The following is a 25,667-nucleotide window of genomic DNA, read 5'->3' on the forward strand; positions in this document are numbered from 1 at the left end:
CCGCACGTACGTTCCCCGTTGTGGCCGCACGAGCTCCTCCTCCCTGCCCTGCTCTTCTCCGGTGCCGCCCCGCCCTGATTCAGGCCGCCGGTGGCCTATTCCATCCTGTCCCTGGACGGCCTCGTCTCGGCAGTGGAGGTCGAGCTGACCGTAATTTGGACCGGCGGCGACAAATTCTGGCATGCGGCAGCTTCTTCCGACATGTGACGGCGGACTCCGGTGAGTTCCAGGTAGATTCCGGCCAGTTCCGCGGCGGCGCGTTTGCTCCAACGAAGTTTGACCAGTTTACGGGTTAAACTGTATACTATCTCTGAAACTGCACATATAAAGTTTTCACGGATGGATTTACCGTGCCCCTTAAAAAGTTTACTAATCGAACAAGTTTTACGGGTCTGTTTGTGCCGTTTTTTCTACTGAAACTATAAACATCTTTTTTTTATGGTTTAACCAGTTTATGCGGTCTGCTAGCTTACATCTATGAAGAAAATTGACCTGGCCATGACCCCACACTTTTGTTTTCCTCAATTTTCCAGCTGCCATAGTCTCCATCGTCCATCGGCATTGGACCCAACCACCATGGTGTCACTAACTCATTACCACACCAGCTCACTCGAGCCACCGCCTCGGTTGGCCAGTCCCTGCCTCGCCTTCCTTCTGACCCCGCCCCCGCCCCCGCGCTAGCCGCCGCTCCCGGCGCCGCTCGGTCGCCCGCCCTCGCCCCCGCCCCCACGCGCTAGCCGCCGCTCCCGGTGCCGCTCGGTCGTCCGCCCTCGCCCCCGCCCCCGCTCCCAGCGCCGTTCGGTCCCACCCCCGCCCCCGCCCCACGAGCTCGCGGCCGCCCCCGAGCCGGGCGGGGCACCGCGCCGCTGCGCCCGTCCAAGCGCGCGCACCGTGAGGCCCTCGAGGCCGCGCCGTCGGGGATCGTCTCCGGCCTCGACCTCGGCCACCTCAGCTCTTTCCGCTCCGGCGGCTCGTTGCGCAAGGTCGCCGCCGAGGCCGCCGCCGCCGGGGCCCGCGTCTTCGCCGACCTGCACGACGCCCTGCCCGACCCGCTCAATTGATGGGCGACAGAAAATAAGCGGAAGATGCACCCATCCTTTTTCAGAGACAGAGGCAGTAGGTAGAGCAAATTGGCTTATTTATGCTTGCTCAAATGGGTCCAAATACTTGTGGTCTACTTATGATTCATTCAGACTTATCAGGATGGTAAGACCTTACACTAAGAGTGTGGTAATCTTTGCATTGGCACACAAAATGGCCGACTCATGTTGTTCATTCTACAACATTCTGTTGTAGAAGACTAAAAATATAATTACATCATGTTTATTTTTGTCCAATTTTAATTGTCGTTTCTAATGTTATTTGCGAACTCTTGTAATAGAAAGAAAACCAGACATAATATTAATAATCTCACTACATGACCTCTGACTCACGTCAATTTTGTCAGATTTGAAACCACTTCCTCTCAAAAGTCACGATGAACTTATTTTCACGTTTAGTCAAATAGAAAATACAATTGTATTCAATTATTTACTCATCTAATATGTGTGTTAATTTATCGTCATTTCACATCTGCAGGTCGAAGCCTCGGTAAGTTGAAGACATCATGTTCCGTAGGAAGCAGGCCTCTCATTTCATTTCAGATGATTCTGAGCAGCGACAAGCAAAGGTAATAATTGAAAATTTGTCACGTTTGGTTTACGCGGTAAAACTGTTACCATGCAAATCTTACATAGATCAAATGAAATTCAGCTTTGCACAAAAGCCCATAATGTAGCATTTTTAGGAGTGTGAAATGTCTGACCACATAAGCTTTTCTACATGTGCTTTGATACAAACGTATCTTGTCATTGATAGTATGATACAACATAGCCCCCTTCCATACCAGAACCTACAGGAGCTCTTTTATGAATTCTTTAGATGTTTCCAGTTCGGTTATACCCCGTAAGCTGAGAATATCGGTGCATACTACTTCTTATCAAAGAGAAAACCACCCTTGGTATCTGCATCTTTGGTTAAACATATATGCTATTTTCTCATGTAACAATCTTCTGTGAGAAGATCAAAGAACTGAGAGCTGCACTTGGGCCTATGTCTGCCCGTGGCGAGAAGTATTGCAGTGAAGCATGCTTGGCTAGGTATCTCGAAGAACGCAACTGGAATGTTGACAAATCTCGGAAAATGTTGGAAGAAAGTCTCAAGTGGAGGGCAGTTAGCAGGCCTGAGGAAATTTTTTTTAAGAATACGTCATCTCATGAGGGGCAGTTGCGGTATCTTATATATACCCTGGAGAATGCAGTTCTCAGCCTGCCTGAGGGCTGAGGGTCTAGACAAAATGGTGTGGTTGATAGACTTCACAGGATGGACACTGGCCAATATAACCCCCGTAAAGACTGCCAGAGATAGTGCGAATATCCTGCAGAACCATTACCCCGAGAGGCTTTCTGTTGCGTGTTTGTTCAACCCCCCAAAGTATTTGAGGCTTTCTTTAAGGTGTGGCCTCTGAACATCATCCCTTCATTACTCTGATTCTGTAGAACCTTGGCCTGTAGCGTCATGTCCGGTTAATCAATCACAAAATTTATGTTGTTCTGAGAATTACCATGACAAGCAAGCACTGAATCTTTCTTGGCTATCTATAAAATCTATTGCAGCGGTACATGGCTTCTGAACTGCCGAGTAACGGTGATCATGCTGATTCGTACTACATGCTTTTGGAAAGCTAGAGCATGAGAAGGCAGAACCATCAACTCAAAGTGGCGTGCAAGCATAGTAGCCAGGTAACTGGACTAGCGTCATGTCAGGTTAATCCAAGCTCATTCCGTTGGTATGCCCCATGGGTGGATTTACTTACTTTGCTGTGTACTGGAGGTGCTCAACGAAATCCACCAGTATTCTCTTGGTCTTGGAGGATACTGGAAGAGGATATGTAGATCCTAGCCGTCCCTAGGAATGTACTAGAAATTATAAATGATGGTCCGAGTGAGGTATCATTTTTATACTTGACCTGTATGTGGATTGTGGAATATGTAATCGACTGATTGCACATAATTACTAATATAAATGCTTACAACTGTAGATTAATTAAATGTCTAGATGATTTGGTGCACTATCACGTCCTATAGCTGCATGCGGCTGCACCATTAGATTTCTAATGTTGTGATCAACTTATTTCCAGTTATATTGATCTTTAAATATGAGGTCCCTTAATTATGCATGTATATTATTGTGCCTCCACTCTATTTCCTATGTGCCTTGACTTTAAAAACATGCCTTCAGTTTGTATGTCGAAGAAAATATTACCCCCCCCCTTGTAGGTATGATTGTGTTGCTAGGAAGCTCTTATCATGATCTGATTTTTTTTGCTCCTAAGACGTTGCCGCTTACATCGTCCTATCATTTTTTGTTTTTTGTTCCAGGTACCAATATTTTGATCCTAAAACATGATAATTTGTGTTAAACCAAAGCAAGCAGGCGCTCAAGGCAAGGAGCAGTGCTCCTATTTCCTCATGGTTGAGGTTTGTTCAAGTTAAACTATACTCCCTCCGTATTTAAATAAAAGACCTTGTAGAGGTTTTACTATAGACTATATACGCAGTAAAATGAGTGAACTTATACACTATTATATGTCTATATATATACATCCGTATATAGTTTATTGTGGAATATTTAAAATGTCTTATATTTAGGAACAGAGGGAGTATATGATGATTCCCATCTCTTGCGCATGTATCATTGAGTGCGCCATCTTTTGATCCGTTATCACGCACAAACGATTCATCCCACAGCGGTCAGTTATTAGGATTTCACCCCCCTAATGTCTGATTGGTCGATTTAGTTCCATGTGTGCTGCTAATTTGTCTGTTAATTTTTCATTGTTAAGATGCTGCGGCTGAAATTCTAGCTGTTAAATATTTATCTGCAGTTTGCAATTACTCTCGGGGTGTAATCTAAGTTTTATTTATGTGGTTTTCATATATTAGTAGCAAATACTCATGTCCACTTTCATTATTTTCCAATTATTTTTTTAGTAGTTTTTCAGTTTTGATTTGTCTGGGCAACAATTGATATCATCAAGTATGTAAGTTGTGTGATTGAATCAAGTTGCATAAGTAAATCCTGATTTCCACCATCTATTTTTCATCTAAATTGCTTCTATTGACATCTATAGGTAAGCATATGCTCGCATTAAAGCCACCATCGGCATCTACCAGTAAGCATACACAAAATAAATTTTCATGGTGGTCCTCCCATTGGAACATATGCTCACATTTTCCTCCTTCTGAACTACCCAGATCACATGGCGCATGGAGAAGTATGTGATTCAAAACTACAACAACCGAATAAAGAGGTGAGTTAATTTGCATTGTGACTTCAACAACCATAGTAATCCAGTAGTATCTGCATGTTCTTAGAGATTCTAGGTTTGCCTTTTCACTATAAGTTATCACACAATCTTCCTATTTATTTTTACAAGAATACAAGAATCTTGCAAACAAAAAAATCAGGCTTTAACAAGGGTGACAGCCGGTGGGTCACTTCCAATACGGTGGTCTTCCAACGTGGTGGCTACACTCGAGCAGAGGAGTGGCAGTGGAAGCGCCAAACTGGCGGTGCCTGACCAGCCACTTCACGCTCTTCCTGAACCATGGAGCTAGCGGTCATCCTCTGCTCTCAGGTACGTTTTCCAATCTTTCTGCAAATTAGACGTGCACTTTGCCGAGTAAAACATATTTTACTGTCAGAACTGGAACAAACACACACATCTACTATCTGATTCGCTGCTGATACTAAGTTATGAACTATCATGTTCATTAGTGCAGAGTGCGGACACGTTCTTTAGGCACACAAAATAGTCCTCCCAACACCACGTCATGTCTATTAATTGTGACTTCTGCAGCATGCGGCATATTTTTATTGAAACTACATCATATTGTTTGTGCCTTTGCATTGCCCTTACTGCTGCACCGTGCACCCCAGGTTCTTCTCTCCCATGGCAGGGGCCAACAAGTGGCAACGGACGGTGGGACAATGGATGATGACGCAACGGACAACAGGAGATCCGCCGGTGGCAATGGACGGGAGGAGGCGGTGGCAATGGATTAGATTTTGTATATAATAATTGTATATGATTTTATTTTTCTTTAACAAAATTGTTCGAGTGTTCTGCTATGTCCGGCAAAGGGTGTTTCACTGGACAAGAGTTGTAACCTTTAAAGTTTGGTGGTTGCTTAATTGTTAATATATAATGCTTTTAGTTAATTCTTTTTTGGTCCTTATTAGGGTTGTTCTTGCGAGAAGCTTATTCGATCAAGGTGTAAGATCTATGACATTTGCCTTTCTAGCAATTGGATTTTGATGCATGGTTATGCAAAATATAGGTTTTTATTTGCTTACTTGTGTTGCCCACCACATCTTGGTTTATGCATAGTTTTTGCTGCTTGCATGTGATGGCCAGAGCAGCAGGTGGGTTCTATTTTTCCTCTACATTTAGTTGAATTTTCTTCTGTTGTATTCTGTATTACCCGGTATAGTTGTTCACGAAACTAAGATGCAATATCATGTTTGCATTCATACAGGTTTGTTATCCAGATATCTGTTGTAGGTTGAAAACGTACACATGCCTCTCCTTCTCCCCTCCTATACCCTAAACCCTAAATAACCTTGATAATGCCACTCCTTCAATTTAATATTCAAATTACTTTCTCTAAAATTTGCATGAACAAACTTGAATATAAACCGACCTTCTACTGAAGAATGATGTGTGGGCTTGGGTGAAGTCCATGAAAGCGAAGTGTGGTGAAATTAAGCTGCTTATGTAGTGTTAGAATTCTACTGTTCTATTTCGAAAATAAAAATTGAAATAAGATTCAGAAAAAATATATTAAAACAGTGGTCACATTCCCTTTCTGGTGGTAGTAATATTGAGGATTCCATAAATAGGGATAGCTAAAGTGCTTCAGTAATGACAACACTGGGCGAAAAAACTGAGTTGTTGACAACAGACCTATACACTTGTCCCTAGCGACAATGCGGGTTTACTTTTGTCGTAGCATCATAGGCGGGAGCTTATCATGTTAAAGTGAAACTATATGGTGTGAAGTAGAGCAATAGGAGCAGATCTTGAGCAAAAGGAGTGGATCGAGATTGAACCCACATAAGGACATCAACGTCGCATTATTATGTTGTCCTGTGACAACGTACGGGCATTTAACTAGTATTATTTAATTTCACGTCATATTTTTGTGATACTTTTTTCTAAAATAACTATAATATGAAATAAATACAGTCATGGAGATGGGCCCATGAGAGAGTTGATATAAACGCGGAAAAATGAAGTGCATGTCTTCGCACCTACGTGTGCTTATTTTGCTTCTCCAACAGTCCAAAGCGTCGCCCCGTCCGAAGCCGGGGAGAGTCGGCAGGGATGCAAATTTGAAGCCTCCCTCCGAGCCTTCGTAGCTCAAGCAAATGAATTGCTTTTTCAAAAGTGAGGTCAATTCTGAAAATTCAATGCATTTAGTTGAACTTAGTAGGGTCGGAGAGGGTACCCTGGAGGTTACCCGCAAAAATAAAAGAAGGAGGGCACTCTGGAGGTTTCAAATTTGCAAGCAGGCACTGCAGCGTCGTGAGTATCGAGGTCATTCTTTAGCGAAGGACCACGAATGGTGAAACTCATTCCTTGAGCTCGCAGCTGTATGAGGTCGGCATATTTGGCTTAACCACCCACCTGAGGTGGTTAATATTCATGTAATATAATCAGAAACAGAACAAAGATGGGTTCCCAAAGAAAGAACACGTTACGGGCGGAGAAAAGTAAGTTGAAACATCTGTAAGCAAATTAGAAACACCGGTGTAAGCAACTCAGACAAAAGAAAAACAATAAAACCCCCGGTGAACACGGTCGTGCTGTCATCAATCGCTAGTTCGGGTGCGTATTTTTGCATGAATTAGCTAGCTTTCCGTACGTGAGGGTCTCCAGCCAAATCGATCCAGCAACTTTCTTTTTCATTTTGAGGATTACAGAGTAAGCAAATTACTCCGGCTGCCTGATACATCCTCTCATCATCACATGCTACGGGTTTGCTGGGAAATCGGCAATTAGCATCTGGTTACCTTTGTTTTTAGCAGCAGCCGCAAGCTCATGGACTAGCATGTGTCAGATTTTTAGGCCAGTATCATGCACAAAATAGCTGACTAAACACTCAGTCAGGCGACAGTGGAAGAGATGAACACACAGAGACGAACACAAGAGGTTTTTGCGACCTCTTAACTTCGTCCTTTTTGTACTCCCTCCGTCTCAAAATAAATGACTCAAAACTGAGTCATTTTTGAGTGAGCAATGCTACATCTACGTAAATTTACGGGATAGTCTGACTTGGCAATCATTGATTGGATTAAGATGAGGATGAGGCCCACCCACCCCTGAAAATCAGAGGGGACATGTTTAGATTAGTTGAAAGGTTTAGTAAACGTAAGTAGGATCTAGTAAGTAGGATTTAGTAGGTTTAGCATTTTCGTTTTTGAGTCACTTATTTTAGAACAGATGGAGTACTTTTTTTATTTCAGAAGGCAGAGCAATCCCCAACAGACTGCCCGATAAGACCGCCCACGATCCTTCTATCACGCGCCATCCCACACACAAATCGTGACCAACCACTAACCTAAGTGATCCGCTAATCGTGCCGCAAACAGAAAAATGACTCGGCCTGAAGCTACTGCTTTGTGAACAAGTGTACAACTGTATTATTCAGAGCTAGCTAACTGAAGGAAATTGAAAATACTTGCAGCACGGGACTTGACTTCAACTGCATGCACCTTGCGTTTCCTTCCAGCCGCAATGCTTTTGTATGACGAGAAACCAGACAATTCAGACCAGGTGGAACCTCTGTACACATTCATTGTACACCGCAGCCAACGTCAAGAAAGAGGTCGCCTCTGTACACATTCGATAGGGTTCGATCAGTCCACCTGCTCTTCTGCCTCTTACATACAATCACAATTATCCTTTCCTTGGGCAATAAACGATCCACAAGCTTGGTCCAGCTTTGTATCAGCGCATACAGATAGAAATAACTGAAGTTTTACCTGCCGTCAAAATTCTGATTGGAAAGTATCCCGTTACAACCAGTAATGACTCCCTCGATCAATATACAACGCAATTTCCTAATATTTTGTTGTACTCCAATATTTCATGCATACTCTCTCTATATATATGTGTGTACTAGACAAAGAAAATACATGTACCAACTTCATTGTTCTCAATACAGTACCTTATATAGGACGGGTTTAACGAGTGAAGTGCCTAGCATTTATACTACTATCTATGATAACTACTATGGCTGAAACGGTCATACAACTTTTGTGAATCTACCTGAATTTGTCATGCAGAAGGGCCAACATACATACAGTTAGGACATCCATATAACTTGTATGTTCAACCAACTCTCATGAGATTAGCACACCACACGCTCTAAAATGAAAATGCAAATTTGCAAACTATACATACACTTTCGAGTATTAAATTTGCCAGACATGTATTCTTATGACCATTTCATTAAAACATTATGTCCGGTATACCTATGTTCATATTGATTCACTGCGTAAAATTTAGCATGAAAAAATAAAAATAATACATGTTAACATAAATATTTTTGTAGCTGATATATATTTTCTTACTACTATACCCCTATTTTAACATAAATATGAGCAGTTGGTTTGTTCTTTCACACACAGATTGCAATGGAGAGGAATGAGCTGCAGGAATGGAACGGTGTGGTCCGCAACCAAGTTCTGAAGCTACAAAATGACCTGACGATGCAGCTTGCAGGCAACCCAGCTTGGGGCCATGGTAACTCTGGGTTGCCTCACGCTGTTTCTCACTCTGCCAGGACAGCTTTCCTGACTCAGTTACAGACCATCACAAGTGAAGTATTCCCCTTTAATTTCAGCAGCCAACAGTCATGGAGGACTCTTATGAACTACCACCGCGGAGTATCTCCAGCCGCGGCCCCCGGATGCCCCCCCCCCCCCCCGGGACATCTTTTAAGGTTTGGTATTAGGTTCAGGGACGCTTTTTGGCCGAAAAACGGCCCAACCACGCCCCCAACGCCCCCCATGACGTTAAAATAGCGCCGTCATACCCACGTGAAACCCGGCGCGCTGGGGCCTCTTGGGGCGCCGGCGAAGTTTCGGCGATTCACGTCTCCCCACGTGTCTTTTTTGTTGGTCAACTTCATTATTTCCCTTATAAATTTTTGATTGGGATGAGGTGTGATTGTAAAGATGCACCCCTATTATCATCGGATGAAGCATTTGACCCCCCAAAACATCATTTTTTTTTGGTTTGATGATGTTCTTCGGGGCTCCAATGGCTGGAGATGCTCTTAAGCTATTCCCAGATGCAGCGTGTAATATCAAAGGCCTTAAACTATCAAAAGACCAGGAGGCCGCCAACCATATTGTGTGATCCCAAAGCAAGGTACCCAACGGCTTTTCCTAGCGCTGCAGGCGTCGGTTATAGGCAAATTTTACAAACGGACGCCATCATCAATCCCCGCTCGGTGTGCTTCGGGCCGGCCAACTTACACATCCTCCTTTTTCGGTTAAAAAAGAAAATGTTACGGCAATCAGGTTTTGAACGAGCAACCTCTCCCGTTTTAGCATTGACGTACATTTGTTTTCTCTTTTCCTTTTATTTGGTCTTTCCCTTCGGGTTTTTTATTCCGGGTTTGCTTGTAATTATTTTTGGACTTTTTTATTTGGTTTTTAATTTTTTATTTCCCTTTTCTTTTTTTGTTTTCTTAAATAAGCGGTTTTGTGTCAAATTCGTAAAGTTTCTTTTTTAACTTGACAAACTTTTTCCCAAAATGCGTGAACCTTTTTTAAAATGGATGATTTTTTTCGGTTTTTTGTGAACTTTTTTGAAACCGGTGAACTTTTTTTCAATTAGATGATTTTTTTTTCGAAATGGATGATTGTTTTTTTAAAATAGATGAACTTTTTAAAGGTCTGTGAATTTTTTTAAATTATATGAAATGTTTTTCAAAATCGATGATTTTTTTAAAAAAATTATGAACTTTTTTTGAACTTTTTTTAATTAGGTGAACTGTTTTTCAAAATCGATGAAGTTTTTTTTTCAAAATTGATGAATTTTACTCAAAAATGGTGAAGATTTTTTTCAATTAGATGAAGTGTTTGTCAAAATTGATGAACTTTTTCCAAATTTGATGAACTTATGTTCAAATTTGAAAACTTTTTTCAGATTTTATAAATATTGTTTGAAAATGATTAACTTGTTTTTCAAATTTGATGAACGTTTTTTAAAATCACTGAACTTTTTATCAACATTGATGAACCTTTCTCAAATTTGATGAACATTTTTCAAATCTTATGAACGTTTTTTCAAAATCAACGAACTTTTTTCAGGTTTGTGACCTTCTCTTTCAAAATGAACAACTTATTTCAAATTTTGATCTTTTTCCATATAATTCAAAATGGTTCATGGCTGGCTCAGCACGGGGCGCTGCAGGCGTCAAGAGAGCGAATGGGAGCGCCGTATAGGAACTCCCGTACCCAATCATGGCATGCAAGCCTGGGCCTCCCGAGCACGGAAAATGAACAATGTAGCGGTAGCACAACCGTCAGTAGTAAATAAAGTAGCGAAAATCCAAGTCTGCTCCGAGGCTCATCTGCTTCCGCTGACAAAAAACTTAAAAACAAATACTAGAAAAATTCAAAAAAATTCCAATATTTTGTATGGTAAATATTTTGGTGCGCGTGGTCCGCACCCAATTCCAACTTATTTGGACATCTGAACAACTATGGGTAAAAAAGACAAGTCGGGTCAGAACGGTTCGTGAACAGTAAACCTTTTTTACAGACCCCAATTTATCTTTTTTTCTGAGAACTGCTCATATGTACAAATAAGTTGAAATTTAATGCGTTCCTCACGCATCAAAATATCTACCAAATAAAAAATGAATATTTTACTTTTTTTCCAGTAAATTTTTTTCATGAACGCGCGGGTGCAGATGAGTCCGGGAGCAGAAACGCCACTCTCGTAAACTAGTAGCTCTACCTCTGATAGAGATTGCGTAGATAAGTTCCAACCAATCAGGATTCAGGAAGTTTCTCTTTGAGCACAGTGAATATGTACACGGGCTTTTGCATGAAAATACCGGACCGCGTCTTGGACCTGGGTATGTTTTTCTTTTTCTTTTTGAAACTTAGGATCTGGATTGAAGCCATTCCATCCGCTTCCTGATTGCATCACTCTTCAGAACTACTTCCTCCGTTTTTAAATATAAGTTTTTTGAAAGGTTTTATTAAAAGACTAAATACGGATATATAGACATACTCCCTCCGTTTTAAAATAAGTGTCTTAAGCTTGATACAAATTTATACTAGAGCTAGTACAAAGTTAAGACAGTTATTTTGAGACAGAGGGAGTACTTTAAAATATAGATTCATTCATTTTGCTTCATATGTAGACTTCTAGTAAAATCTTTAAAAAGACTAATATTTAGGAACGGAGGAAGTAGTAACCAGCCTCATAATTGTAGGGAATAGTGGTCTTCACCAAGTATCGGGAAGGCTATTTGCCTAATTTCCCTCGAGGCGCCGATTGATCGACGGAACATCCTTGGTTTACCGGTGAGCCAAAGCACATTGGAAAGAGGAGGCGTTCATGCAACCGCAGGAGACAACTCCAACACCAAGCCTTTTTATCTTTTGGTTTACTCCAATATCTCATACTTCCTCAATCCGGAATTATTTATCACAAAAATAAATAAAAATGGATATCTCTAAAACTAAAATAAATCTAGATACAACCAATCCTATGACAAGTATTTTCGGACGGAGGAAGTACTTTATAAAATATGATGATATATATGTGTCCACTTCTTATGGCTGTGTGCATCATGATAATGTAGTGGCCGGGGTCATTCCCGATTTCGAAAAAGGAAAATACATATGTACCAACTTCTTAATTCTCATCGTCTTTGAAATTATCAATGGGTTAAATGTGGAGAAGTTCTTCTAATTTATACTAGCACACTAACTATTATAGCAATACACTAGTTAAAAATAGGGCTTTGGTCCACACGATGAAAGGGCTTTAATCTCGTTCTGTTACGAACCGGGACCAATGCATGCATCGGCCCCGGTTCATGAGGCAAGGGCGTCGGCCGGGCCACGTTCCCGGTTCGTTTCATCCCTTTGGTCCCGGTTCCAGACACGAACCGGGACCAATGGTCCTTGCTCTTCGCGTGGCACCTTTAGTCCCGGTTGATGGCTGGAACCGGGACTAAAGATCAGTAGTCTGTTCCGGTTCTGGCCACCAATCGGGACCAAAGAGATGCCTATATATACTCGCCCCTGCCGCCTCCTCTGTTTTTTTACCGTAGAAGGTGGGAGGTGTGTGTGCTGCTCTGTTCTGTCTTCCTATGCACATGAGGTCTTCGATGAAATGCCCGAGCAACACTTAAGCTTTTTCCTCTCCAAGCTCGACCTCTAAGCTCCATTTTTCTCAAGTGTTTAGGTTTGGTGGTGCACCAACTACATAAGTGTTCTAAAAGGTTAGCTACTTCATCCTTTCATCTCTCACTGTTAGTTTAGCTCATTTCAAATGCTCTAGAAGTAGAGTGGATTGTGGGTTTTAGTGTAGGAGTGTATGTGGGAGTTCTTTTGATTTAGATGCATAATTTTAGCTCAAATTAAATTCTTAGAGTCTGCACATGTGTAGGGTGCCGTCCCGTCCCTGTCCTCACCGTTGTCGATCGCCCGCGCCGATGTCGTCGCCGGCACCACCGTGGTGAGCCTCTTGTCCTTATCTTCTTTTTAAAATATTTTTTTTACTTGTATGATTTAGATAGATACCTGTATAAATTTCTTACCTTTATTATTATTTGTTATTATATAATGCGATGGTTTTGGTATCCGCCCACGTCGGTCCTGGTCCGGCCTATGATTCAGACGTGGTATATTTTATTTTGTAACTATTTGTTTCATTTAGTGTTTATAACAATTATGCCGACCAACATGGCATGGTTGTTTTTATCTAGGAGGTTTGTGAACCGGAAATTCCAACTGACCCTCTTGTCGAGAGGTTAAATTTAGTTGAAAAAAAAAACAATTACTTGAAGAAAAAATTGAAAATAATTAAGGAGAAGAATATGGAATTGGAGTTGCATGTTGCCGATGTCGTCGATGATCACAAGATCAAGATGGATGCAATGCGGTTTAAGATGGATGCAATGCGGTTTAAGATGGATGCAATGCACTTGAAGATGGATGCAATGCGCTTGAAGATTAGGAATATTAGAAAATATGTCATTAATAAAGAGGCTTGGTATTATTATGATGTTGGGTCAATTGTTACCTTAGTTGCGATTTTGATCACATTTGTTGTTGCATTTAAATGTTTTACATAGTTGTATGTTGTTTTATATGAACTTTATGTATTTATTTTGCAGTAATAACATTTGATAACTATTGTACATTGGTTTTAGTGTGATGATAAATTTGTATAAATTTGGTCATTTCTCTATTCATGATGTTCTGCAATAGTTTTTTATATACTTAATTTCATAATACAGATGAACCGCCAATGAATTATGGTGACCGACGCACTTCAGAGTAGATTATGGGCTTGTGTAATTTTCTCGATGTGGCCGAGGCAACCAAGCAGAATGGTTTTATGTATTGTCCATGTGTTAACTGTGAGAATACGAAGGATTACTCTTCCGCGAAAACCCTTCACGTCCACCTGCTTGAGAAGGGTTCCATGCCCCACTATTATGTTTGGACCAAACACGGAGAAAGATGGGTTATGATGGAAGACAATGAACAAGAAGAGGATGATGACAACTATCCAGATCCTATGTTCCCTAAATATGATGATACTGCAACGGGAGAAGCTGAAGATCAAGAAGCACCAGAAGGTGTGCCCGATGATGATCTTCGCTGGGTCATGGTCGATGCATAGAGAGAATGCGAAAATGAAAGGGAGAAGTTGAAGTTCGAGCGCATGTTAGAGGATCACAAAAAGGGTTGTACCCAAATTGCGAAGATGACAACACAAAGCTCGGTACCACACTAGAATTGCTGCAATGGAAGGCAGATAATGGTTTATCTGATATGGAATTTGGAAAGCTACTGAAAATAATGAAGACGAAGCTTCCAAAGGATAATGAATTGTATGACAATACGTACGAAACAAAGAAGGTTCTCTGTCCTCTAGGATTGGATGTGCAGAAGATACATGCATGCCCTAATGACTGCATCCTCTACCGCTGTGAGTATGAGGATTTGAACGCATGCCCGGTATGCGGTGCATTGCGGTATAAGATCAGACGAGATGACCCTAGTGATGTTGAGGACGAGCTCCCCAGGAAGAGGGTTCCTGCAAAGGCGATGTGATATGCTCCTATAATACCATGGTTGAAATGTTTTTTTCAAAAACAAAGAGCATGACAAGTTGATGCGATGGCACAAGGAAGACTGTAAGAAAGACGAGAAGTTGAGAGCACCCGCTGATGGGTCACAGTGGATAAAAATCGAGAGAAGGTGGGTGGACTTTGCAGGTGACGTAAGGAACGTATGGTTTGGTTTAAGTGCAGATGGTATTAATCCTTTTGGGAAGCAGAACAACAATCATAGCACTGGCTCGTGACTCTATGTATCTATAACCTTCCTCCTTGGTTATACATGAAGCGAAAGTTTATTATGATGTCAGTGCTCATTCAAGACCCTAAGCAACCGGGAACGACATTGATGTGTACCTAAGGCAAATTAGTTGAAGAACTTTTACAGCTGTGGAATGGAAAATGTGTACGTGTATGTGATGAGCACAAACAACAGGAATTTGACCTACATGCGTTGTTGTTTGTAACCATCAATGATTGGCCTGCTCTCAGTAACCTTTCAGGAGAGACAAACAAGGGATACCACACATGCGCGCACTGTTTAGATGACACCGAAAGTATATATTTGGACAAATGCAAGAAAAATGTGTACCTGGGACATCATCGATTTCTTCCGACCAACCACCAATATCGAAAGAAAGGCAAGCATTTTACAGGTGAGGCAGATCATTGGAAGAAGCCCGCCCTCAGTACTGTTGATCACATACTTTGCAAAGGGTCCTGGCGAACACTCTGTTTCGAATGACGTTGAGGGACGCGCATCCATGTGAAAGAAAAAATCTATATTTTAGGACCTACCCTATTGAAAAGATCTAGAGGTCCGCTCTGCAAACACACGGAGCAGTGTGACAACTGGATTACATGTGAACACATCAAAACTTTCGATAGTTACACATCAGGACTGGATTACATGTACCCCAAAGCTTGGTGCAGCTTTGTATCGGCGCGTACAGATAGAAATAACTGAAGCTTTATTTGCTGTCAAAATTCTGACCGGAAAGAATCCTGTTAAAACCAATCAAGACTCGCAGGATCAACTTACAACGCAATTTCCTAACATAAGTTGTATTTTGTTATACTCCAATATCTCAAGCATACTCTATAGGAGTATACCGCACAAAGGAAATACATGTATCAACTTCACAGTTCTCGATAAAGTAGCTCACATAGGATGGGTTAAACTAGTGAACTGTCTACTATTTATACTACTATGACCTGGGACGGTCATGCAACTTTGGTGAACCTACCTGACTTTGTCACACAGAACAGCAGAAGGGCAATCTTATATACTACAACTAAGGCAGCCATATAAATTGTATGTTCAACCAACTCATAAGATTAGCACATCACAAGCTCTAAAATGAAATGCAAATTTGCAGACTATGCATAAACCTTTCGAGTATCGAGTACAAGAGTATATTCTAGCCTTAAACAAGTTTTTGTAACATCATTATCTAATTCAAAAGTATGCGTATGACCCAAAGTATAAAAAATGGCAATTTGGAAGTACTGTCTTGTAGAAAACGCTCCATCCAAAACACTAGACACCAGCGTCTCCTTCCCCTCTTGTTGTCGCCGCAGGGCAAGGCGTGTGCGGCTGAAGGCGTCGGCGGAGGTGCCTTCCATCTCCGAACCAGAACTCCCACGCTTTCCTCCCCACATCGCCGGTTGTGACACGAGGCTCCAACCGTCGTGGTGGTGCGCCCGACAGCTCCTCTTTTGTCTCTCCCTTGGACGTTCTCAATCGGATATGTGATCCACATTACTTGATTGGGGCCTCCGCATGCCCTATCCTCCTCAGTTGTTGCGAGATCACTGCCTCACCTCGACGTCATGCACCATCCTCCACCTGTTGTTTTAGGTTAGATTTGCGTGCCTCGTCTTGATATGCCCCTTCATCCAATTATTCTTGAGTTTCTATAAACAAATGTTCATGTAATATTGAAAAAAATGTTCAATATTTATTAGAGAATGTTTAGCATTTATTGAAAGAAAATCTTCCAAACATGTAACTGGAAAAAAGATATTAGTCATGAACTTAAAAATATTCAATGTATATCAAAAAATGTCACACGTGTATATGAAACATTTATACATGTATTGTGAAAACTCAACAGTATTTGAAAAAAGAAAAAAAAGAAAACCGGTAAAGACAAGTAGAAAAAACAAATAATAAATAATAAAATAAAAATGTAAAAAAACAAAAAAGAAACACAAAAACCCACACAAGAGCCTGTCATAAAAGCTTCCCTATAATCCGCTCGCCAAGGCCCATATTCAACCCTAAATTCATGCAACTCTTCTGCATAATCCAAATTTTTTTATCTCATTATACGGCGAGATCACACCGTTTGAATCATGCAAGAGGAAGCATAGTTGGAGAGCACTGAGTGGTATGAGCTAGGCCGGTCAGTGGTACGAGCCGACCTTGAGCATGTAGATAACACATGTCAGCCGCACGTGCACGATGATTCCTATTTGTCGCTAATTGTTGGTGTCACGTTGGTGAACAACCCGAGCAACGAGAGAGGGGCCTAAGAACTTTGAGAGTTCTCACAGTGCGAGCCAAACGGTTCTGCTAACTATTTAAAAGTTTGCTTGAATCGATTTTCTTCTTTCTGCTTGTCGCGTTACATTTTTTTTATTTGTATTTTTATTTCTGCTTCCTTTTTGTTTTAAGTTTTTTAAATTTTCAGCACTTTCGAAAAATGTTCATAATTTTCAAAAAACAAGTTTGCATGGAAGGTTTGGAGTTTTTGAATTCCAATTTTTTTGTCAGTTTTAAGTAATGCTGTCAAATTAATGTTCATTTTTTACATATATTGTTTCTTGATTTTGTTTTTGAAAAAACGAACGATTCAAAAATTGCAGTACCTCTACACTCGCGTATTTGTGATGTTTTTTGAATTCGTGATTTTTTTCCAAAAAATTGAAATTCTATCCAAATTTCGTGAGCTATTTCTCAACTCTGTGAACTTATTTTTTTAAATCAATGGCTTTCATTTTTTTTTCAAAATGTATGAACTTGTTTTAAAATTGGCATGAACATTTTTTCATTTTTTGTGAACTTTTTTTTTTTGCAAAGTGGTGGGTCAAAATAAAATATTTCTGATATCAGTCAAATCTGTTATTAAACATACATTTTATTTTGATCAATCGAATGCAACATAATTTTGCAGAAGCAAACATGCAGAGCAATGGAAAAATATGCATATTGACTGACAGCACTCGAATACTTGGATATCTGCTTTCACAATTAGAGTCTCTCCGAAATGAGAACATCTCCCTGAAGAATGGATTTCCTTATATAGGTCGTTTCTAGCTAGAATTGCATTTCCTTCTTCGCAGTTTCCTTGTTCGTAAAATAAAGAAAAAATATGTTGCGAGGTTTTGAATTGGTATATGATCGACCTTATGGTCTGCAAATTATTTCACTTATATGATGCATTAGATAACTAGGCAAGACCAAAATCATCATTCCAGAACATCTTTACATTGTTGCACTGCATTTTATCACGAATGATATAATAGTATACCTTCATAACTGAGCAGTTGGTTTGTTCTTCCACAAACACGTTACAATAGTGAGGAATGAACTCCAAGATGAGAACGGTGTGCTCCGCAACCAAGTTCTAGAGCTACAAAATAAGTTGACTGTCTGGGCCATAGGCAACCCAAGTTGGGGCTATGGTACCGCTAGGTTGCCTCACCCTGTTTCTAACTCTGCCAGCATGGTTTTCCAGTCATCACAGACTATCACAAGCGCAGTATTCCCCTTTAAGCAGCCAACCTCACAGTCATAGCACCCTTAGGTCATGTTTGGGATGCCGTTTCGCTTAGCAATACGCGTGCAAATAATACACGTCTCACTCCTTCGTTTTGCTTTCAACTTGAAATTGCTACTGGCCCGGTAAGGTACATCTATAAATTAAATACATTTGTATCTAGATAGACCCAATCCAAGCGCGCCCTATGCAGCACCACCACGGGAACTTAAGCTCTTCCAAGATGAGGCGTCTGTTAGCGAAGGCCTCAAAACATCACAAGATGATCCCCAGGGGCCCCAACCATTGCCATGTTGCCCGACCGTAGGCAAGGTACCCAATATAGTCAGCCTCGTGGATTGTAAGCTTGGGCCTCCCTAGGACCGAGGATGAACAACATACCAGTAGTAGTGATCTGCCTCTGATAGAGATTGAATAGATCAGAAAGTTTCTGTTTGAGCATAGATTAAGGTGGGGGCGAGGTATCTATAGATTAAGTAATTAGAACGGTTCGACCCACGACATCATCAGAGATAATTTAAATCAAGATCTACATGCACGACGAGACTAATAGTAACAAAATCTGACCTATATTTTTCCTAATTAAGGGAAGTGGATCTCGAGGAAGTATATTGCAAGGTCAGCAAACACGACTAACAAAACATATGAATATATGCCCATGATGAAGGAATGTGCCACATTAATTTGCATGGAATGATACCTCATCACGATGTTTGTGTCTACACATAGGCAGACGATGCTTGAAATTAATGTGAAAACCAAAAAAACATAACCACGGGTACGTAGGGGGCGAGGTACTTTGTTATCTATAGATTAAGTAATTTAGAACGGTTAGGCTGACGACATCATCAATGATAAGCTAAACCAAGATCTACATGCATGACGGCAAGACTAATAGTAACAAAACCCAACCTATATTTTAATTAATTAAGGGTAGTGGATCTTGAGAAAGCATACTGCTAGGTTGGCAAGCACGACTGGCAAAACATATGAATATATGCCCATGATGAACTAGTGCGCCACATTAATTTGCTTGGACTGGCACCTGATCATGATGTATGTGTCTATACATAGGTCGATGATGTTTGAAGTTAATGTGAAAACCTGGAAAACTTAACCACGGGTAAAGAGGGGACGAGGTACTTTGTTATCTATAGATTAAGTAATTTAGGACGGTTAGGCCGACGATATCATCAGAGATAATCTAAATCAAGATCTACATGCACGACGGCATGACTAATAGTGACAAAACCCAACCTATATTTCTCCTAATTAAGGGAAGTGGATCTCAAGGAATCATACTGCCAAGTCAGCGAGCACGACTAACAAAACATATGAATATATGCCCATGATGAAGCAACGTGCCACATTAATTTTCTTTGAATGGCACATCATCATGATGTTTTTGTCTGTACATAAGTCGACGATGCTTGAAATTAATGTGAAAACTAGAAAAACTTAACCACAAGCACTCGTAGGGGGCGAGGTACTTTGTTATCTATAGATTAGTAATTTAGAATGGTTAGGCTAACGACATCATAGAGATAATCTAATCAAGATCTACATGAATGACGACGATACTAATAGTAACAAAACTCAACCTATATTTTTCTTAATTAAGGGTAGTGGATCTTGAGGAAGCATACAATCAGGTCAGCAAACACGATTGACAAAACATATAAATATATGCCCATGATGAATGATACGTCTCAAACTTATCTATGATTTTTGATGGTTTCATGCTGTTATCTTGTCTTCTTTGGATGTTTTATGTATCTTTTTATATCTTTTTGGGACTAACTTATTAATTCGGTGCCAAGTGCCAGTTCCTGTTTTTTCCGTGTTTTTGACTCTTTTCAGATCTGATTTTGGAACGGAGTCCAAACGAAAGAAAAACCCCGAAATGATTTTTTCCCGAACGGAAGAAGATCAGGGGGCCTCTGGGCCAAGCCAGGTGGCAATAAACCACATTTTAGCAATTGAGGAGGTTTAACAAGAGATCAGCAATATGGCGCTTGTTGCATCATCATTTGGTGGTTAATGCAAGAGTGAGTGATTTATGGCAAGTAAGTGGCATGCCGGTGGAAGGTGCATGCAAAATGTTACATTAAGCAGACGCGAATCAGTAGCCATGAAAGTATGAAATGTTTCGGATGAAATCGGACGAGAAGCATTTTTCTTGTGTATTCGAGAAAGCAAAGTTCCAGTCTGCGCGCCGTCTTCCCCACCTGCATTGTAGTTGGACCCCAACATATACCATGAAAGAGAATAGACAATGTTGCATCTTGCTTAAACTGTCAATTTCGCTATTTTGATCTCATTCTAGTTTATACGTCAAGGGAAGGATCAAATATCTACAAACTGGTCTTCTTTGGTTGCCTTACGTCATTTAGTCCGGAGTCCTCGGGTACTCCTGGTTAACTATGTGCAACTTTCCTCCTAATTTGTCACCAAAGAACTGGCCGACAACAATTTTTTCAGAACCAATGAAGAAGACTCCCCTGGACCAAATTTAGCAGGTCATTTTGCAACATAAGTTGTACTTTGTTATACTTAAAAATATCTCATGTAGACTATATGTAATATGCAATGGAAATATAAGTATTAACTTCATGGTTCTCAAGAACTACAGTAGGCAGTAGCAGTCTTAGGACAGGTAAAATCCTGTCAAGTGCTACGTACTACCTCCTTTGGTTTCTAAGGCTTACACGTATATTTAGGTTAACAAATAGAACAAGCGTAATACAAGTTATATATCATAATAAAAATATCCCTAGAAATTAACTTCAAATCATATACTTTCTGATGGTACAATTTTTAGACTATATAACTTATTTTATGCTGATCAAATTATAGATCTAGAAATACGCATAAGACTTATAAACCGGAAAGGAGATAGTACTTATAATAATAACTAGTATAACTTTAACAATAATAGCACTTTGATAAGTCAATCTAACTTTGCCATGCAGACACTAGGCATACAACTTGATGCTCTACCAACTGGGCGACATGGACATGACAAACCGGCGACACTAGGCATGCAAATTTGGAACTCCTCCGACCCTATTTAGTTAAGCAAATGAACTAAAATTTTGGAAGTAACGTGAATTCTGAAAATTTAGTTTATTTAGTTGAACTAAAGAGGATCTGACCGTACGGTCAAGGTTCCAAAATTTGGGTCCATAGGTGGGACCTTGTAGATGGCAGTTTTGATTTCTCTCTAGGCCCCCTCTCGCTCCAACAAGGCAGCAAGCGCTTCACACCACCAATATCCTCTGCCTACGGAACGAGATCCTCTAACGTAGCAGAAAAGTACTGCAGAGGGACGTCGATGTCTAGCACCCGTCGATGCCTCATCGGATGGCAGGAAGTTGGAACTTGGCAAGCACCCCAGCAATGCCTAAAACCGTGCGGCCCATAAACTAAGCCAAACCTCGTAAAAAAAATCAACCTCCGCCGCTCGCCGTCGCCATTGCTTGTGCTCGATGCCGCCGTGAAACTGAGCTTCATAGCAAGAGGGAGGGGGCCCGTTGCTGCCATGTCCTCACATCCGCCGTGAAACCTAGCTTCTCAACTAACAGGTTGAGGTTGAACTTAAAGTCTGAAGTTTTACTAGTAGAAGCTAAGTTTCAGTCTTTCAGACCAAGAGGAGATGAACTGGTGTTGTAAATTACAAAATTGGGTGTGGGAAAACAGATTGAGATTTGAGATGGTGTTGTATTTTATTATTTCAACCTGAAATTTTTTTCATCTAAATTTGTTCATATACAAATAGCAACTGGAAGCTTATTCTCTATGGTGTGGTGCAGTTGACCATGGCCGTGTCCTGTGTAGCTGGGCGTGCATGCGTCATTTGCAGTTCCTGCCGTTAGATGGCTGATGAACGGGTGATACTTCAAGACGTCCCTCTGTACTTTTCTGCTACGTTAGAGGATCTCGTTCCCTGCCTACACTCCTTGTCTGAGCGCCTACTACTCCTCACTACAATCCTTCAATACCTCATCCATTGCCCTCTCCTCACCAACCGCGTCTAGGCAGGAATGCTGCGATCAACTGTCTTTGCTACCAAGTTTTGAAATCTTTGTTCGTGTTGTCGCAAGGTGGATGTAACTGCAGCAAGCCTATTCAAACAATGATGGACTTCACTAGGGAGGGGCGCCGTATATTAGTCTTCTCATGGGGCGGCTCCCTTCCATCCATTTTTGCATGCATGCAACATGACATCATTACGTATTATTTTGATTTTGTATTTTAAAAAGATTTATCTCTCAAACCGTTATCTCAATTAATGACCAGTTTTCACCACTGACTTTATCGTGATAAGATCTTTAAAACTAGATCCCATGTCGATATGTTTCGATAACTTTTGTTTTCGTCGGTATTTGCCAAATTATTATCACTTACTTGTCACATTATTTGTCACATAGTTCTCACATTAAATCAACTTGGTTACCTGGTTTTAAGAATGTCGATATACACCATAAAAAACTTGATTCATTGTACTTCTACTGGTTCATGCATTTACTTGCTTATTGTTAGTGCTTTAATAACCATTTTTTAGCTCCACATAACATTGCAATACTTAAAAAGTAAAAAATTGTTGTCCCGATAACTATGCATAATTTTTGTGACAACTGTACATCCGTAAAATGACAACTATAATGACATAAATGTGGCAACTAGGAACGACGAAAAAATATCAACGAAACATGTCAACATGGGATTTTATTTTAAAGGTCTCGTCGAGACGAACCTAACGGTGAAGACGAATCTTCAATCAAATTATTAATCTGTAAGATAAATCATTTTTAAAATTCAAAAAAGCATTTAATGCGATGATATTATCATGGGGTAGAAGGTTTTTGCATGCGCGTTGTAAGCCGCCGTATGAAAGTGATGTGATGCGGGCGCTTCTTCTTAGATTTTCCCAACAATGATTGGCAGATAACAAGTGACCGCGTCTGAAACCCCAGTGCATGCCTTTAATGCTACTGTCCACTAGAGGGACAAAGATTAGTGGAGTGGTGAGACATTACTGCCATTGTAGGAGACAACCGGAACCTCAGTCTTTCCACTTTTTGGTCTACTCCAATATCTCACACACTATTATAAAAATATACAACTGTTACTTATAAATATAGAGAAGTATATGCACCAACTTCTTAATTCTCAATGGCAATAGAATTGAGAACGTGTTCAGTGGGGAGAAGCGTTCAGTATTTTATACTACTAGGATTAGTACTACAACAATATGTCATATGCTTTAGATGAACCTAACTAACTTCATCGTGAATATCAGGACAGTCATACGTATTATATGCTCATGCGACTGGCCAACAAGCGTATTCCATGCTTGAGAGGAACTCCCTAGCAGATCCATCCGAATGTATGTTCAATTATGCTGGTAAAAGTGTGGATGAACTTACCAAATTACCATCTATCAAGCTTCAGCTCCGATAACTTGTGATGTTAACCAGCCTGAGAGAGAAAGTGTGAATTGATGTGTATTGCCCTGCTTGCCATTAGCATCTTACTCATTGGTCTTAGATTTCTGATATCACCCAAGTCTGCTATTGAACATACATTTTATTCTGATCGACAGAATGCAATGTCATTTTGCATAAGCAAGACATGGAGAGCAATGGGAAAGCATCTATATTGACTGACACCACTCGAATAGTTTGAGATCTGCTTTCACAATTAGAGTCTCTCCGAAAGGAGAATATCACCCTGCAAAATGAATCTCATTATGTCCTCGTACAAACACATGAAAGAACGAATCTCATTATATAAGCCTATCGTGTCTAGAATTGTGTTTCCTTCCTTGCAGTCGTCTTGTGACTATGTTTTTCTTTCTCTTACGGACATGATGGTTTTGAATTACCCTGTGGAGAGCAAATTAGTATTTCGTTTATGCATAGGATAACTAGGCAAGACTCATCCCAAAATCATCATTCCGGAATATTTTTATATTGCATCAATCCATTTTATCACAGACGTGACGTGATACCTATATTGTAACCTGAACAGTTGGTTCGTTCCTCCAAAAACAGGTTACAATGGAGAGGAACGCGGCTCGCGGGCAACCCAGGTTGGGGCCATGGTACCTCTGGGTCGCCTCACCCTGTTTCCTACTCTGCCAGCACGGTTTTCCCAATCACAAGCGAAGTATTCCCCTTTCAACAGCCAGCACAGCAGTCATGGAGCACTCTTATGCAGCACCACCACGGGAACTTCAGCTCTTCCCTGTGCGGCGTCTGATATCAAAGGCCTTGAACCATCATAAAGACCAGGAGGGCCCCGACCATTATAACGTTGCGCGGCCGCAGGCAAGGTGCCCAACACAATCAGCCTCGTGACCCTGTTGTAAGCCTGGGCCACCCAACGACGGACGATGAACAATGTAGCGGTAACACAATCGGCAGTAGTAGTGAAGGTAGTAGCTCTGCCTCTTATAGGGACAGAATAGATCAGTTCCAAGTTCCAACCAATCAGGAGGAACAGTAGATCTTTGAGCACAGTGAATATACACAGAGCTTGTGCATGTAAATATCAGACTCCCATCTTGGATCCGGGGACCTTTCTCTTTTCTGTTTGAAACTTACTAGGATCTGGATTGAAGCCCTTCCATCTGCTTCCAGATTACGCCACTCTGGAGAACCAGTAACCAGCCTCATAATTGTACCACATAGTGATCTTCACCAACTAACGGGAACCCTATTGCCTTATTTGAATCGAGACATCGGCCTGTTAGAATCCGTTTAAAATCAAGTAAACGGACATCCTAAGGTTAGGATTACCCGGTGAGGTGAATCACATTGGGAAGAGGAGGCGTTCATGCAGCCGTAGGAGACAACTCCAACCCCAAACCTATTGTCTTTTGCTTTACTCCAATATCTCATACTTTACAAAATATGGTGTATGTATATGTATCCACTTCTTTATTCTCAACGTCTTTGGGATTATGAATGGGTTAAATCTGGAGAAGTGCTTCAAATTTATACTAGTACACTATATAGTCATATGACAACCTTCCTAACTTAGTCATCCGAAGGGCAGTCATACATCTCGAATAATCATGACTACTATGCTCAACCGGTTGGTAGACAAGCGTAGTTATGCATGAGAGAAATTTTAAACCGGATGAAATATGCCCACTCATAAATTGTACTCCATCCGTTCCTAAATATAAGATCTTTTAGAGATTTCACTATAAATTACATATGAATGTATGTAGTCTTATTTTAAAATGTAGATTCGTTCATTTTGCTTCGTATCTAGTCTATAGTAAAATCTCTAAAAGGTCTTATTTAGGAATGGATGGCGTACTAAAGATATACTTAAGATGGCTCATAATATAGTAACAAATTAATCATGCGCTTGTATTAGTGCTCCCACTCTCATGTTGAACCGATGACCATGAAGGGAAAAAAACTGGTGAGTAAAAAAA

At 40.7% G+C, this 25,667-nt stretch overlaps 1 pseudogene; it reads left to right on the top strand.

The window, feature by feature from the left end:
- The first annotated feature begins 1,606 nt into the window (after positions 1-1,606).
- Positions 1,607-24,478, top strand: LOC123425035 (annotated as a pseudogene).
- The last annotated feature ends 1,189 nt before the right edge of the window (positions 24,479-25,667 follow it).

This window comes from Hordeum vulgare, chromosome 2H (genome assembly GCF_904849725.1).
Source record: "Hordeum vulgare subsp. vulgare chromosome 2H, MorexV3_pseudomolecules_assembly, whole genome shotgun sequence".
NCBI classification, from domain to species: Eukaryota; Viridiplantae; Streptophyta; class Magnoliopsida; order Poales; family Poaceae; genus Hordeum; species Hordeum vulgare.